This window comes from Stenella coeruleoalba, assembly GCF_951394435.1.
Source record: "Stenella coeruleoalba genome assembly, contig: scaffold_164, whole genome shotgun sequence".
Lineage (NCBI taxonomy): Eukaryota > Metazoa > Chordata > Mammalia > Artiodactyla > Delphinidae > Stenella > Stenella coeruleoalba.
The window spans coordinates 367,101-381,008 of NW_027646405.1; the positions used below are offsets into that span (position 1 = coordinate 367,101).

At 43.7% G+C, this 13,908-nt stretch overlaps 1 long non-coding RNA gene across 1 annotated transcript in view; it reads right to left on the reverse strand.

The window, feature by feature from the left end:
• LOC307181136 overlaps nucleotides 1-3,906 on the reverse strand; it is a 52,221-nt gene extending 48,315 nt beyond the window's left edge. The window contains exon 1 of the long non-coding RNA XR_013825944.1: nucleotides 3,804-3,906. This is a non-coding gene — a long non-coding RNA (uncharacterized lncRNA). The remainder of the gene's footprint in view (nucleotides 1-3,803) is intronic.
• Nucleotides 3,907-13,908: the final 10,002 nt, after the last annotated feature.

The window sequence follows — 13,908 nt, forward strand, 5'->3', positions numbered from 1 at the left end:
GCTCAGGGGCACTGTAATTCACAAACCTGCAGAGTTATAAATGACAGCTATCGTCCAAAAATAGACTGAAGTAAGGCTGCCAAGAGGACTTGAAAGCGGGGCAGAATTGCAGGAAACCGATTTCAGGAGGTAGACTGGAATTGCATTGAAAGCATAGGAAAAGAGGCAGAACGTCCACAATGATGCACTTGGCCAAAAAGGGCGTATGCGTTTTTTCCTGAATATATTCAGGAAAAAACGCATACGCCCTTTTTGGCCAACCAAGCAAGCTTGCAAAGGAAATCTGCACTACAATGAAGTCTCACTTCCCCCCGGTCAAAAGGGCCATCTGAAAAAAGTGTAAAATCCAGAAAGGCAGGACAGGCCATGGAGAACTGGGAGCCTTGTTATGCTGATGGGCGGGATGTAAATTGCCAACAGACACTCGGGAGAAGTGTATGGTGTTTCCTGAAACATCTAAAAAACAAAGCAACAGAGCCTAGGGCACTTCCACTCATGGTCCTAAAGCTTAGGGAAATTAAAATCAAAAAGACACAGCCACCCCAAAGTTTGGAACGGCTCTGTTTACAAGAACCTCGTTTACAGTACAAGTTCAACATCGCAGAAAGTGAAAAATGGATAAAGAAGTTGTGGTATTTACTTACAAAGCAATATCACTCAGCAATGAAATCTGTGTCATCAGGCCCTTAGCAGCACAATGAGTGGATTCAGGTATGATGATTCTAACTGAAATAAGTCACACAGAAAAAGAAACATCATAAGATATCAGTAATACACGGAATGTAAACTTGGCTACACAGGAACTGAATTACAGAACAGAACAGTGTCTCACTTTAGAAAACCAACTTATTCTTCCTTAAGGGTAAAGGTGAGTTGGGGTGCTGCATAAAACCAGAGATTGAAATGAGCACAGATAAAGTTCCTTAAGCCAAATATGGAATAGACAAGAGCTACTCCTTGCTCAACGAAATGGACTCAACACCCCATATTAAACGCCTAAGAATGTACCTGACTAGTAAGTATCTTAAAACCTATGGATTGCTATGTCTCCGAAAGAGAATCAAGCATGTGTACAGTGGCATAAACGCAGCAGTGATAGGATTGGAGAGGTTCGGTGAGCAAATGAAGACCCTTTGAAGTCATATTGCATGGTACCCATTCCACGGGTTTCAACTACCCAGGTTTAAGGTATTCTTCCTTCAGCTAAAACATGCATGTGGAACCTAGAGTATGATCAACCATGTGATCGGGAGACGTGTTCAAATATGTCTCAGTTTTCCTCCCCTGGTACTCGGGTGCAACATTCCAGACGCTTTACTAACACTCTCCTGACTTGGAGAGTCAGTCCCTTTAACCTCCTGTTTGGCCCAGTTTGCAATTTCTGCGGAAGATGAACAGGAATAGCGAGAACCAATGAGAGGCTAGCTGGAGGTGTCTGGACGGGCAAATTTACCTCTCATTTCCCAACAGGAAGAGGAAATAACCAAAGGCTCAGCGTGCCGTACCGGAACCAGATTCGGGCCTGAAGCCATTCTGCGGTGTTGCGGCCAGCTCAAAAGAAAGCGAGTTGAAGAAAGGAGCTCAGGGGCACTGTAATTCACAAACCTGCAGAGTTATAAATGACAGCTATCGTCCAAAAATAGACTGAAGTAAGGCTGCCAAGAGGACTTGAAAGCGGGGCAGAATTGCAGGAAACCGATTTCAGGAGGTAGACTGGAATTGCATTGAAAGCATAGGAAAAGAGGCAGAACGTCCACAATGATGCACTTGGCCAAAAAGGGCGTATGCGTTTTTTCCTGAATATATTCAGGAAAAAACGCATACGCCCTTTTTGGCCAACCAAGCAAGCTTGCAAAGGAAATCTGCACTACAATGAAGTCTCACTTCCCCCCGGTCAAAAGGGCCATCTGAAAAAAGTGTAAAATCCAGAAAGGCAGGACAGGCCATGGAGAACTGGGAGCCTTGTTATGCTGATGGGCGGGATGTAAATTGCCAACAGACACTCGGGAGAAGTGTATGGTGTTTCCTGAAACATCTAAAAAACAAAGCAACAGAGCCTAGGGCACTTCCACTTATGGTCCTATAGCTTAGGGAAATTAAAATCAAAAAGACACAGCCACCCCAAAGTTTGGAACGGCTCTGTTTACAAGAACCTCGTTTACAGTACAAGTTCAACATCGCAGAAAGTGAAAAATGGATAAAGAAGTTGTGGTATTTACTTACAAAGCAATATCACTCAGCAATGAAATCTGTGTCATCAGGCCCTTAGCAGCACAATGAGTGGATTCAGGTATGATGATTCTAACTGAAATAAGTCACACAGAAAAAGAAACATCATAAGATATCAGTAATACACGGAATGTAAACTTGGCTACACAGGAACTGAATTACAGAACAGAACAGGGTCTCAAATTTAGAAAACCAACTTATGCTTGCTTAAGGGGAAAGGTGAGTTGGGGTGCTGCATAAAACCAGAGATTGAAATGAGCACAGATAAAGTTCCTTAAGCCAAATATGGAATAGACAAGAGCTACTCCTTGCTCAACGAAATGGACTCAACACCCCATATTAAACGCCTAAGAATGTACCTGACTAGTAAGTATCTTAAAACCTATGGATTGCTATGTCTCCGAAAGAGAATCAAGCATGTGTACAGGGGCATAAACGCAGCAGTGATAGGATTGGAGAGGTTCGGTGAGCAAATGAAGACCCTTTGAAGTCATATTGCATGGTACCCATTCCACGGGTTTCAATTACCCAGGTTTAAGGTATTCTTCCTTCAGCTAAAACATGCATGTGGAACCTAGAGTATGATCAACCATGTGATCAGGAGACGTGTTCAAATATGTCTGAGTTTTCCTCCCCTGGTACTCGGGTGCAACATTCCAGACGCTTTACTAACACTCTCCCCACTTGGAGAGTCAGTCCCTTTAACCTCCTGTTTGGCCCAGTTTGCAATTTCTGCGGAAGATGAACAGGAATAGCGAGAACCAATGAGAGGCTAGCTGGAGGTGTCTGGACGGGCAAATTTAACTCTCATTTCCCAACAGGAAGAGGAAATAACCAAAGGCTCAGCATGCCGTACCGGAACCAGATTAGGGCCTGAAGCCATCCTGCGGTGTTGCGGCCAGCTCAAAAGAAAGCGAGTTGAAGAAAGGAGCTCAGGGGCACTGTAATTCACAAACCTGCAGAGTTATAAATGACAGCTATCGTCCAAAAATAGACTGAAGTAAGGCTGCCAAGAGGACTTGAAAGCGGGGCAGAATTGCAGGAAACCGATTTCAGGAGGTAGACTGGAATTGCATTGAAAGCATAGGAAAAGAGGCAGAACGTCCACAATGATGCACTTGGCCAAAAAGGGCGTATGCGTTTTTTCCTGAACATATTCAGGAAAAAACGCATACGCCCTTTTTGGCCAACCAAGCAAGCTTGCAAAGGAAATCTGCACTACAATGAAGTCTCACTTCCCCCCGGTCAAAAGGGCCATCTGAAAAAAGTGTAAAATCCAGAAAGGCAGGACAGGCCATGGAGAACTGGGAGCCTTGTTATGCTGATGGGCGGGATGTAAATTGCCAACAGACACTCGGGAGAAGTGTATGGTGTTTCCTGAAACATCTAAAAAACAAAGCAACAGAGCCTAGGGCACTTCCATTCATGGTCCTAAAGCTTAGGGAAATTAAAATCAAAAAGACACAGCCACCCCAAAGTTTGGAACGGCTCTGTTTACAAGAACCTCGTTTACAGTACAAGTTCAACATCGCAGAAAGTGAAAAATGGATAAAGAAGTTGTGGTATTTACTTACAAAGCAATATCACTCAGCAATGAAATCTGTGTCATCAGGCCCTTAGCAGCACAATGAGTGGATTCAGGTATGATGATTCTAAATGAAATAAGTCACACAGAAAAAGAAACATCATAAGATATCAGTAATACACGGAATGTAAACTTGGCTACACAGGAACTGAATTACAGAACAGAACAGTGTCTCACTTTAGAAAACCAACTTATTCTTCCTTAAGGGTAAAGGTGAGTTGGGGTGCTGCATAAAACCAGAGATTGAAATGAGCACAGATAAAGTTCCTTAAGCCAAATATGGAATAGACAAGAGCTACTCCTTGCTCAACGAAATGGACTCAACACCCCATATTAAACGCCTAAGAATGTACCTGACTAGTAAGTATCTTAAAACCTATGGATTGCTATGTCTCCGAAAGAGAATCAAGCATGTGTACAGTGGCATAAACGCAGCAGTGATAGGATTGGAGAGGTTCGGTGAGCAAATGAAGACCCTTTGAAGTCATATTGCATGGTACCCATTCCACGGGTTTCAACTACCCAGGTTTAAGGTATTCTTCCTTCAGCTAAAACATGCATGTGGAACCTAGAGTATGATCAACCATGTGATCGGGAGACGTGTTCAAATATGTCTCAGTTTTCCTCCCCTGGTACTCGGGTGCAACATTCCAGACGCTTTACTAACACTCTCCCGACTTGGAGAGTCAGTCCCTTTAACCTCCTGTTTGGCCCAGTTTGCAATTTCTGCGGAAGATGAACAGGAATAGCGAGAACCAATGAGAGGCTAGCTGGAGGTGTCTGGACGGGCAAATTTACCTCTCATTTCCCAACAGGAAGAGGAAATAACCAAAGGCTCAGCGTGCCGTACCGGAACCAGATTCGGGCCTGAAGCCATTCTGCGGTGTTGCGGCCAGCTCAAAAGAAAGCGAGTTGAAGAAAGGAGCTCAGGGGCACTGTAATTCACAAACCTGCAGAGTTATAAATGACAGCTATCGTCCAAAAATAGACTGAAGTAAGGCTGCCAAGAGGACTTGAAAGCGGGGCAGAATTGCAGGAAACCGATTTCAGGAGGTAGACTGGAATTGCATTGAAAGCATAGGAAAAGAGGCAGAACGTCCACAATGATGCACTTGGCCAAAAAGGGCGTATGCGTTTTTTCCTGAATATATTCAGGAAAAAACGCATACGCCCTTTTTGGCCAACCAAGCAAGCTTGCAAAGGAAATCTGCACTACAATGAAGTCTCACTTCCCCCCGGTCAAAAGGGCCATCTGAAAAAAGTGTAAAATCCAGAAAGGCAGGACAGGCCATGGAGAACTGGGAGCCTTGTTATGCTGATGGGCGGGATGTAAATTGCCAACAGACACTCGGGAGAAGTGTATGGTGTTTCCTGAAACATCTAAAAAACAAAGCAACAGAGCCTAGGGCACTTCCACTTATGGTCCTATAGCTTAGGGAAATTAAAATCAAAAAGACACAGCCACCCCAAAGTTTGGAACGGCTCTGTTTACAAGAACCTCGTTTACAGTACAAGTTCAACATCGCAGAAAGTGAAAAATGGATAAAGAAGTTGTGGTATTTACTTACAAAGCAATATCACTCAGCAATGAAATCTGTGTCATCAGGCCCTTAGCAGCACAATGAGTGGATTCAGGTATGATGATTCTAACTGAAATAAGTCACACAGAAAAAGAAACATCATAAGATATCAGTAATACACGGAATGTAAACTTGGCTACACAGGAACTGAATTACAGAACAGAACAGGGTCTCAAATTTAGAAAACCAACTTATGCTTGCTTAAGGGTAAAGGTGAGTTGGGGTGCTGCATAAAACCAGAGATTGAAATGAGCACAGATAAAGTTCCTTAAGCCAAATATGGAATAGACAAGAGCTACTCCTTGCTCAACGAAATGGACTCAACACCCCATATTAAACGCCTAAGAATGTACCTGACTAGTAAGTATCTTAAAACCTATGGATTGCTATGTCTCCGAAAGAGAATCAAGCATGTGTACAGGGGCATAAACGCAGCAGTGATAGGATTGGAGAGGTTCGGTGAGCAAATGAAGACCCTTTGAAGTCATATTGCATGGTACCCATTCCACGGGTCTTAACTCTCCAGGTTTAAGGTATTCTTCCTTCAGCTAAAACATGCATGTGGAACCCAAGTATGATCAACCATGTGAGCGGGAGACGTGTTCAAATATGTCTCAGTTTTCCTCCCCTGGTACTCGGGTGCAACATTCCAGACGCTTTACTAACACTCTCCCCACTTGGAGAGTCAGCGCCTTTAACCTCCTGTTTGGCCCAGTTTGCAATTTCTGTGGAAGATGAACAGGAATAGCGAGAACCAATGAGAGACTAGCTGGAGGTGTCTGGATGGGCAAATTTAACTCTCATTTCCCACCAGGAAGAGGAATTAACCAAAGGCTCAGCGTGCCGTGCCGGAACCAGAATAGGGCCTGAAGCCATCCTGCGGTGTTGCAGCCAGCTCACAAGAAAGCGAGTTGAAGAAAGGAGCTCAGGGGCACTGTAATTCACAAACCTGCAGAGTTATAAATGACAGCTATCGTCCAAAAATAGACTGAAGTAAGGCTGCCAAGAGGACTTGAAAGCGGGGCAGAATTGCAGGAAACCGATTTCAGGAGGTAGACTGGAATTGCATTGAAAGCATAGGAAAAGAGGCAGAACGTCCACAATGATGCACTTGGCCAAAAAGGGCGTATGCGTTTTTTCCTGAATATATTCAGGAAAAAACGCATACGCCCTTTTTGGCCAACCAAGCAAGCTTGCAAAGAAATCTGCACTACAATGAAGTCTCTCTTCTCCCCGGTCAAAAGGGCCATCTGAAAAAAGTGTAAAATCCAGAAAGGCAGGACAGGCCATGGAGAACTGGGAGCCTTGTTATGCTGATGGGCGGGATGTAAATTGCCAACAGCCACTCCGGAGAAGTGTATGGTGTTTCCTGAAACATCTAAAAAACAAAGCAACAGAGCCTAGGGCACTGCCACTTATGGTCCTATAGCTTAGGGAAATTAAAATCAAAAAGACACAGCCACCCCAAAGTTTGGAACGGCTCTGTTTACAAGAACCTCGTTTACAGTACAAGTTCAACATCGCAGAAAGTGAAAAATGGATAAAGAAGTTGTGGTATTTACTTACAAAGCAATATCACTCAGCAATGAAATCTGTGTCATCAGGCCCTTAGCAGCACAATGAGTGGATTCAGGTATGATGATTCTAACTGAAATAAGTCACACAGAAAAAGAAACATCATAAGATATCAGTAATACACGGAATGTAAACTTGGCTACACAGGAACTGAATTACAGAACAGAACAGGGTCTCAAATTTAGAAAACCAACTTATGCTTGCTTAAGGGGAAAGGTGAGTTGGGGTGCTGCATAAAACCAGAGATTGAAATGAGCACAGATAAAGTTCCTTAAGCCAAATATGGAATAGACAAGAGCTACTCCTTGGTCAACGAAATGGACTCAACACCGCATATTAAACGTCTAAGAATGTACCTGACTAGTAAGTATCTTAAAACCTATGGATTGCTATGTCTCCGAAAGAGAATCAAGCATGTGTACAGGGTCATAAACGCAGCAGTGATAGGATTGGAGAGGTTCGTGAGAAAATGAAGACCCTTTGAAGTCATATTGCATGGTACCCATTCCACGGGTTTCAACTCTCTAGGTTTAAGGTATTCTTCCTTCAGCTAAAACATGCATGTGGAACCTAGAGTATGATCAACCATGTGATCGGGAGACGTGTTCAAATATGTCTCAGTTTTCCTCCCCTGGTACTCGGGTGCAACATTCCAGACGCTTTACTAACACTCTCCCCACTTGGAGAGTCAGCGCCTTTAACCTCCTGTTTGGCACAGTTTGCAATTTCTGCGGAAGATGAACAGGAATAGCGAGAACCAATGAGAGGCTAGCTGGAGGTGTCTGGACGGGCAAATTTAACTCTCATTTCCCACCAGGAAGAGGAATTAACCAAAGGCTCAGCATGCCGGGCCGGAACCAGATTAGGGCCTGAAGCCATCATGCGGTGTTGCGGCCAGGTCACAAGAAAGCGAGTTGAAGAAAGGAGCTCAGGGGCACTGTAATTCACAAACCTACAGAGTTGTAAATGACAGCTATCGTCCAAAAATAGACTGAAGTAAGGCTGTCAAGAGGACTTGAAAGCGGGGAAGAATTGCAGGAAACCCATTTCAGGAGGTAGACTGGAATTGCATTGAAAGCATAGGAAAAGAGGCAGAACGTCCACAATGATGCACTTGGCCAAAAAGGGCGTATGCGTTTTTTCCTGAATATATTCAGGAAAAAACGCATACGCCCTTTTTGGCCAACCAAGCAAGCTTGCAAAGGAAATCTGCACTACAATGAAGTCTCACTTCCCCCTGGTCAAAAGGGACATCTGAAAAATGTGTAAAATCCAGAAAGGCAACAGGCCATTGAGAACTGGGAGCCTTGTTATGCTGATGGGCGGGATGTAAATTGCCAACAGACACTTGGGAGAAGTGTATGGTGTTTCCTGAAACATCTAAAAAACAAAGCAACAGAGCCTAGGGCACTTCCACTTATGGTCCTATAGCTTAGGGAAATTAAAATCAAACAGACACAGCCACCCCAAAGTTTGGGACGCCTCTGTTTACAAGAACCTCGTTTACAGTACAAGTTCAACATCGCAGAAAGTGAAAAATGGATAAAGAAGTTGTGGTATTTACTTACAAAGCAATATCACTCAGCAATGAAATCTGTGTCATCAGGCCCTTAGCAGCACAATGAGTGGATTCAGGTATGATGATTCTAACTGAAATAAGTCACACAGAAAAAGAAACATCATAAGATATCAGTAATACACGGAATGTAAACTTGGCTACACAGGAACTGAATTACAGAACAGAACAGGGTCTCAAATTTAGAAAACCAACTTATGCTTGCTTAAGGGTAAAGGTGAGTTGGGGTGCTGCATAAAACCAGAGATTGAAATGAGCACAGATAAAGTTCCTTAAGTCAAATATGGAATAGACAAGAGCTACTCCTTGCTCAACGAAATGGACTCAACACCGCATATTAAACGCCTAAGAATGTACCTGACTAGTAAGTATCTTAAAACCTATGGATTGCTATGTCTCCGAAAGAGAATCAAGCATGTGTACAGGGGCATAAACGCAGCAGTGATAGGATTGGAGAAGTTCGGTGAGCAAATGAAGACCCTTTGAAGTCATATTGCATGGTACCCATTACACGGGTCTCAACTCTCCAGGTTTATGGTATTCTTCCTTCAGCTAAAACATGCATGTGGAACCCAAGTATGATCAACCATGTGAACGGGAGACGTGTTCAAATATGTCTCAGTTTTCCTCCCCTGGTACTCTGGTGCAACACTCCAGACGCTTTACTAACACTCTCCCCACTTGGAGAGTCAGCGCCTTTAACCTCCTGTTTGGCCCAGTTTGCAATTTCTGCGGAAGATGAACAGGAATAGCGAGAACCAATGAGAGGCTAGCTGGAGGTGTCTGGACGGGCAAATTTAACTCTCATTTCCCACCAAGAAGAGGAAATAACCAAAGGCTCAGCGTGCCGTACCGGAACCAGATTAGGGCCTGAAGCCATCCTGCGGTGTTGCGGCCAGGTCACAAGAAAGCGAGTTGAAGAAAGGAGCTCAGGGGCACTGTAATTCACAAACCTGCAGAGTTATAAATGACAGCTATCGTCCAAAAATAGACTGAAGTAAGGCTGCCAAGAGGACTTGAAAGCGGGGCAGAATTGCAGGAAACCGATTTCAGGAGGTAGACTGGAATTGCATTGAAAGCATAGGAAAAGAGGCAGAACGTCCACAATGATGCACTTGGCCAAAAAGGGCGTATGCGTTTTTTCCTGAATATATTCAGGAAAAAACGCATACGCCCTTTTTGGCCAACCAAGCAAGCTTGCAAAGGAAATCTGCACTACAATGAAGTCTCACTTCCCCCCGGTCAAAAGGGCCATCTGAAAAAAGTGTAAAATCCAGAAAGGCAGGACAGGCCATGGAGAACTGGGAGCCTTGTTATGCTGATGGGCGGGATGTAAATTGCCAACAACCACTCGGGAGAAGTGTATGGTGTTTCCTGAAACATCTAAAAAACAAAGCAACAGAACCTAGGGCACTTCCACTTATGGTCCTATAGCTTAGGGAAATTAAAATCAAAAAGACACAGCCACCCCAAAGTTTGGAACGGCTCTGTTTACAAGAACCTCGTTTACAGTACAAGTTCAACATCGCAGAAAGTGAAAAATGGATAAAGAAGTTGTGGTATTTACTTACAAAGCAATATCACTCAGCAATGAAATCTGTGTCATCAGGCCCTTAGCAGCACAATGAGTGGATTCAGGTATGATGATCCGAACTGAAGTAAGTCACACAGAAAAAGAAACATCATAAGATATCAGTAATACACGGAATGGAAACTTGGCTACACAGGAACTGAATTACAGAACAGAACATGGACTCAAATTTAGAAAACCAACTTATGCTTGCTTAAGGGTAAAGGTGAGTTGGGGTGCTGCATAAAACCAGAGATTGAAATGAGCACAGATAAAGTTCCTTAAGCCAAATATGGAATAGACAAGAGCTACTTCTTGCTCAACGAAATGGACTCAACACCGCATATTAAACGCCTAAGAATGTACCTGACTTGTAAGTATCTTAAAACCTATGGATTGCTATGTCTCCGAAAGAGAATCAAGCATGTGTACAGGGGCATAAACGCAGCAGTGATAGGATTGGAGAGGTTCGGTGAGCAAATGAAGACCCTTTGAAGTCATATTGCATGGTACCCATTCCACGGGTTTCAACTACCCAGGTTTAAGGTATTCTTCCTTCAGCTAAAACATGCATGTGGAACCTAGAGTATGATCAACCATGTGATCGGGAGACGTGTTCAAATATGTCTCAGGTTTCCTCCCCTGGTACTCGGGTGCAACATTCCAGACGCTTTGCTAACACTCTCCCCACTTGGAGAGTCAGCGCCTTTAACCTCCTGTTTGGCACAGTTTGCAATTTCTGCGGAAGATGAACAGGAATAGCGAGAACCAATGAGAGACTAGCTGGAGGTGTCTGGACGGGCAAATTTAACTCTCATTTCCCAACAGGAAGAGGAAATAACCAAAGGCTCAGCGTGCCGTACCGGAACCAGATTAGGGCCTGAAGCCATTCTGCGGTGTTGCGGCCAGCTCAAAAGAAACCGAGTTGAAGAAAGGAGCTCAGGGGCACTGTAATTCACAAACCTGCAGAGTTATAAATGACAGCTATCGTCCAAAAATAGACTGAAGTAAGGCTGCCAAGAGGACTTGAAAGCGGGGCAGAATTGCAGGAAACCGATTTCAGGAGGTAGACTGGAATTGCATTGAAAGCATAGGAAAAGAGGCAGAACGTCCACAATGATGCACTTGGCCAAAAAGGGCGTATGCGTTTTTTCCTGAATATATTCAGGAAAAAACGCATACGCCCTTTTTGGCCAACCAAGCAAGCTTGCAAAGGAAATCTGCACTACAATGAAGTCTCACTTCCCCCCGGTCAAAAGGGCCATCTGAAAAAGGTGTGAAATCCAGAAAGGTAGGACAGGCCATGGAGAACTGGGAGCCTTGTTATGCTGATGGGCGGGATGTAAATTGCCAACAACCACTCTGGAGAAGTGTATGGTGTTTCCTGAAACATCTAAAAAACAAAGCAACAGAACCTAGGGCACTTCCACTTATGGTCCTATAGCTTAGGGAAATTAAAATCAAAAAGACACAGCCACCCAAGAGTTTGGAACGGCTCTGTTTACAAGAACCTCGTTTACAGTACAAGTTCAACATCGCAGAAAGTGAAAAATGGATAAAGAAGTTGTGGTATTTACTTACAAAGCAATATCACTCAGCAATGAAATCTATGTCATCAGGCCCTTAGCAGCACAATGAGTGGATTCAGGTACGATGATTCTAACTGAAGTAAGTCACACAGAAAAAGAAATATCATAAGATATCAGTAATACACGGAATGTAAACTTGGCTACACAGGAACTGAATTACAGAACAGAACAGGGTCTCAAATTTAGAAAACCAACTTATGCTTGCTTAAGGGGAAAGGTGAGTTGGGGTGCTGCATAAAACCAGAGATTGAAATGAGCACAGATAAAGTTCCTTAAGTCAAATATGGAATAGACAAGAGCTACTCCTTGCTCAACGAAATGGACTCAACATCGCATATTAAACGCCTAAGAATGTACCTGACTAGTAAGTATCTTAAAACCTATGGATTGCTATGTCTCCGAAAGAGAATCAAGCATGTGTACATGGACATAAACGCAGCAGTGATAGGATTGGAGAGGTTCGGTGAGCAAATGAAGACCCTTTGAAGTCATATTGCATGGTACCCATTACACGGGTCTTAACTCTCCAGGTTTAAGGTATTCTTCCTTCAGCTAAAACATGCATGTGCAACCCAAGTATGATCAACCATGTGAACGGGAGACGTGTTCAAATATGTCTCAGTTTTCCTCCCCTGGTACTCGGGTGCAACATTCCAGACACTTTACTAACACTCTCCCCACTTGGAGAGTCAGCGCCTTTAACCTCCTGTTTGGCCCAGTTTGCAATTTCTGCGGAAGATGAACAGGAATAGCGAGAACCAATGAGAGGCTAGCTGGAGGTGTCTGGACGGGCAAATTTAACTCTCATTTCCCACCAGGAAGAGGAAATAACCAAAGGCTCAGCGTGCCGTGCCGGAACCAGATTAGGGCCTGAAGCCATCCTGCGGTGTTGCGGCCAGGTCACAAGAAAGCAAGTTGAAGAAAGGAGCTCAGGGGCACTGTAATTCACAAACCTGCAGAGTTATAAATGACAGCTATCGTCCAAAAATAGACTGAAGTAAGGCTGCCAAGAGGACTTGAAAGCGGGGCAGAATTGCAGGAAACCGATTTCAGGAGGTAGACTGGAATTGCATTGAAAGCATAGGGAAAGAGGCAGAAAGTCCACAATGATGCACTTGGCCAAAAAGGGCGTATGCGTTTTTTCCTGAATATATTCAGGAAAAAACGCATACGCCCTTTTTGGCCAACCAAGCAAGCTTGCAAAGGAAATCTGCACTACAATGAAGTCTCACTTCCCCCCGGTCAAAAGGGCCATCTGAAAAAAGTGTAAAATCCAGAAAGGCAGGACAGGCCATGGAGAACTGGGAGCCTTGTTATGCTGATGGGCGGGTTGTAAATTGCCAACAACCACTCGGGAGAAGTGTATGGTGTTTCCTGAAACATCTAAAAAACAAAGCCACAGAACCTAGGGCACTTCCACTCATGGTCCTATAGCTTAGGGAAATTAAAATCGAAAAGACACAGCCACCCCAAAGTTTGGAACGGCTCTGTTTACAAGAACCTCGTTTACAGTACAAGTTCAACATCGCAGAAAGTGAAAAATGGATAAAGAAGTTGTGGTATTTACTTACAAAGCAATATCACTCAGCAATGAAATCTATGTCATCAGGCACTTAGCATCACAATGAGTGGATTCAGGTATGATGATTCTAACTGAAATAAGTCACACAGAAAAAGAAGCATCATAAGATATCAGTAATACACGGAATGGAAACTTGGCTACACAGGAACTGAATTACAGAACAGAACAGGGTCTCAAATTTAGAAAACCAACTTATGCTTGCTTAAGGGTAAAGGTGAGTTGGGGTGCTGCATAAAACCAGAGATTGAAATGAGCACAGATAAAGTTCCTTAAGTCAAATATGGAATAGACAAGAGCTACTCCTTGCTCAACGAAATGGACTCAACATCGCATATTAAACCCCTAAGAATGTACCTGACTAGTAAGTATCTTAAAACGTATGGATTGCTATGTCTCCGAAAGAGAATCAAGCATGTGTACAGGGGCATAAACGCAGCAGTGATAGGATTGGAGAGGTTCGGTGAGCAAATGAAGACCCTTTGAAGTCATATTGCATGGTACCCATTACACGGGTCTCAACTCTCCAGGTTTAAGGTATTCTTCCTTCAGCTAAAACATGCATGTGGAACCCAAGTATGATCAACCATGTGAACGGGAGACGTGTTCAAATATGTCTCAGTTT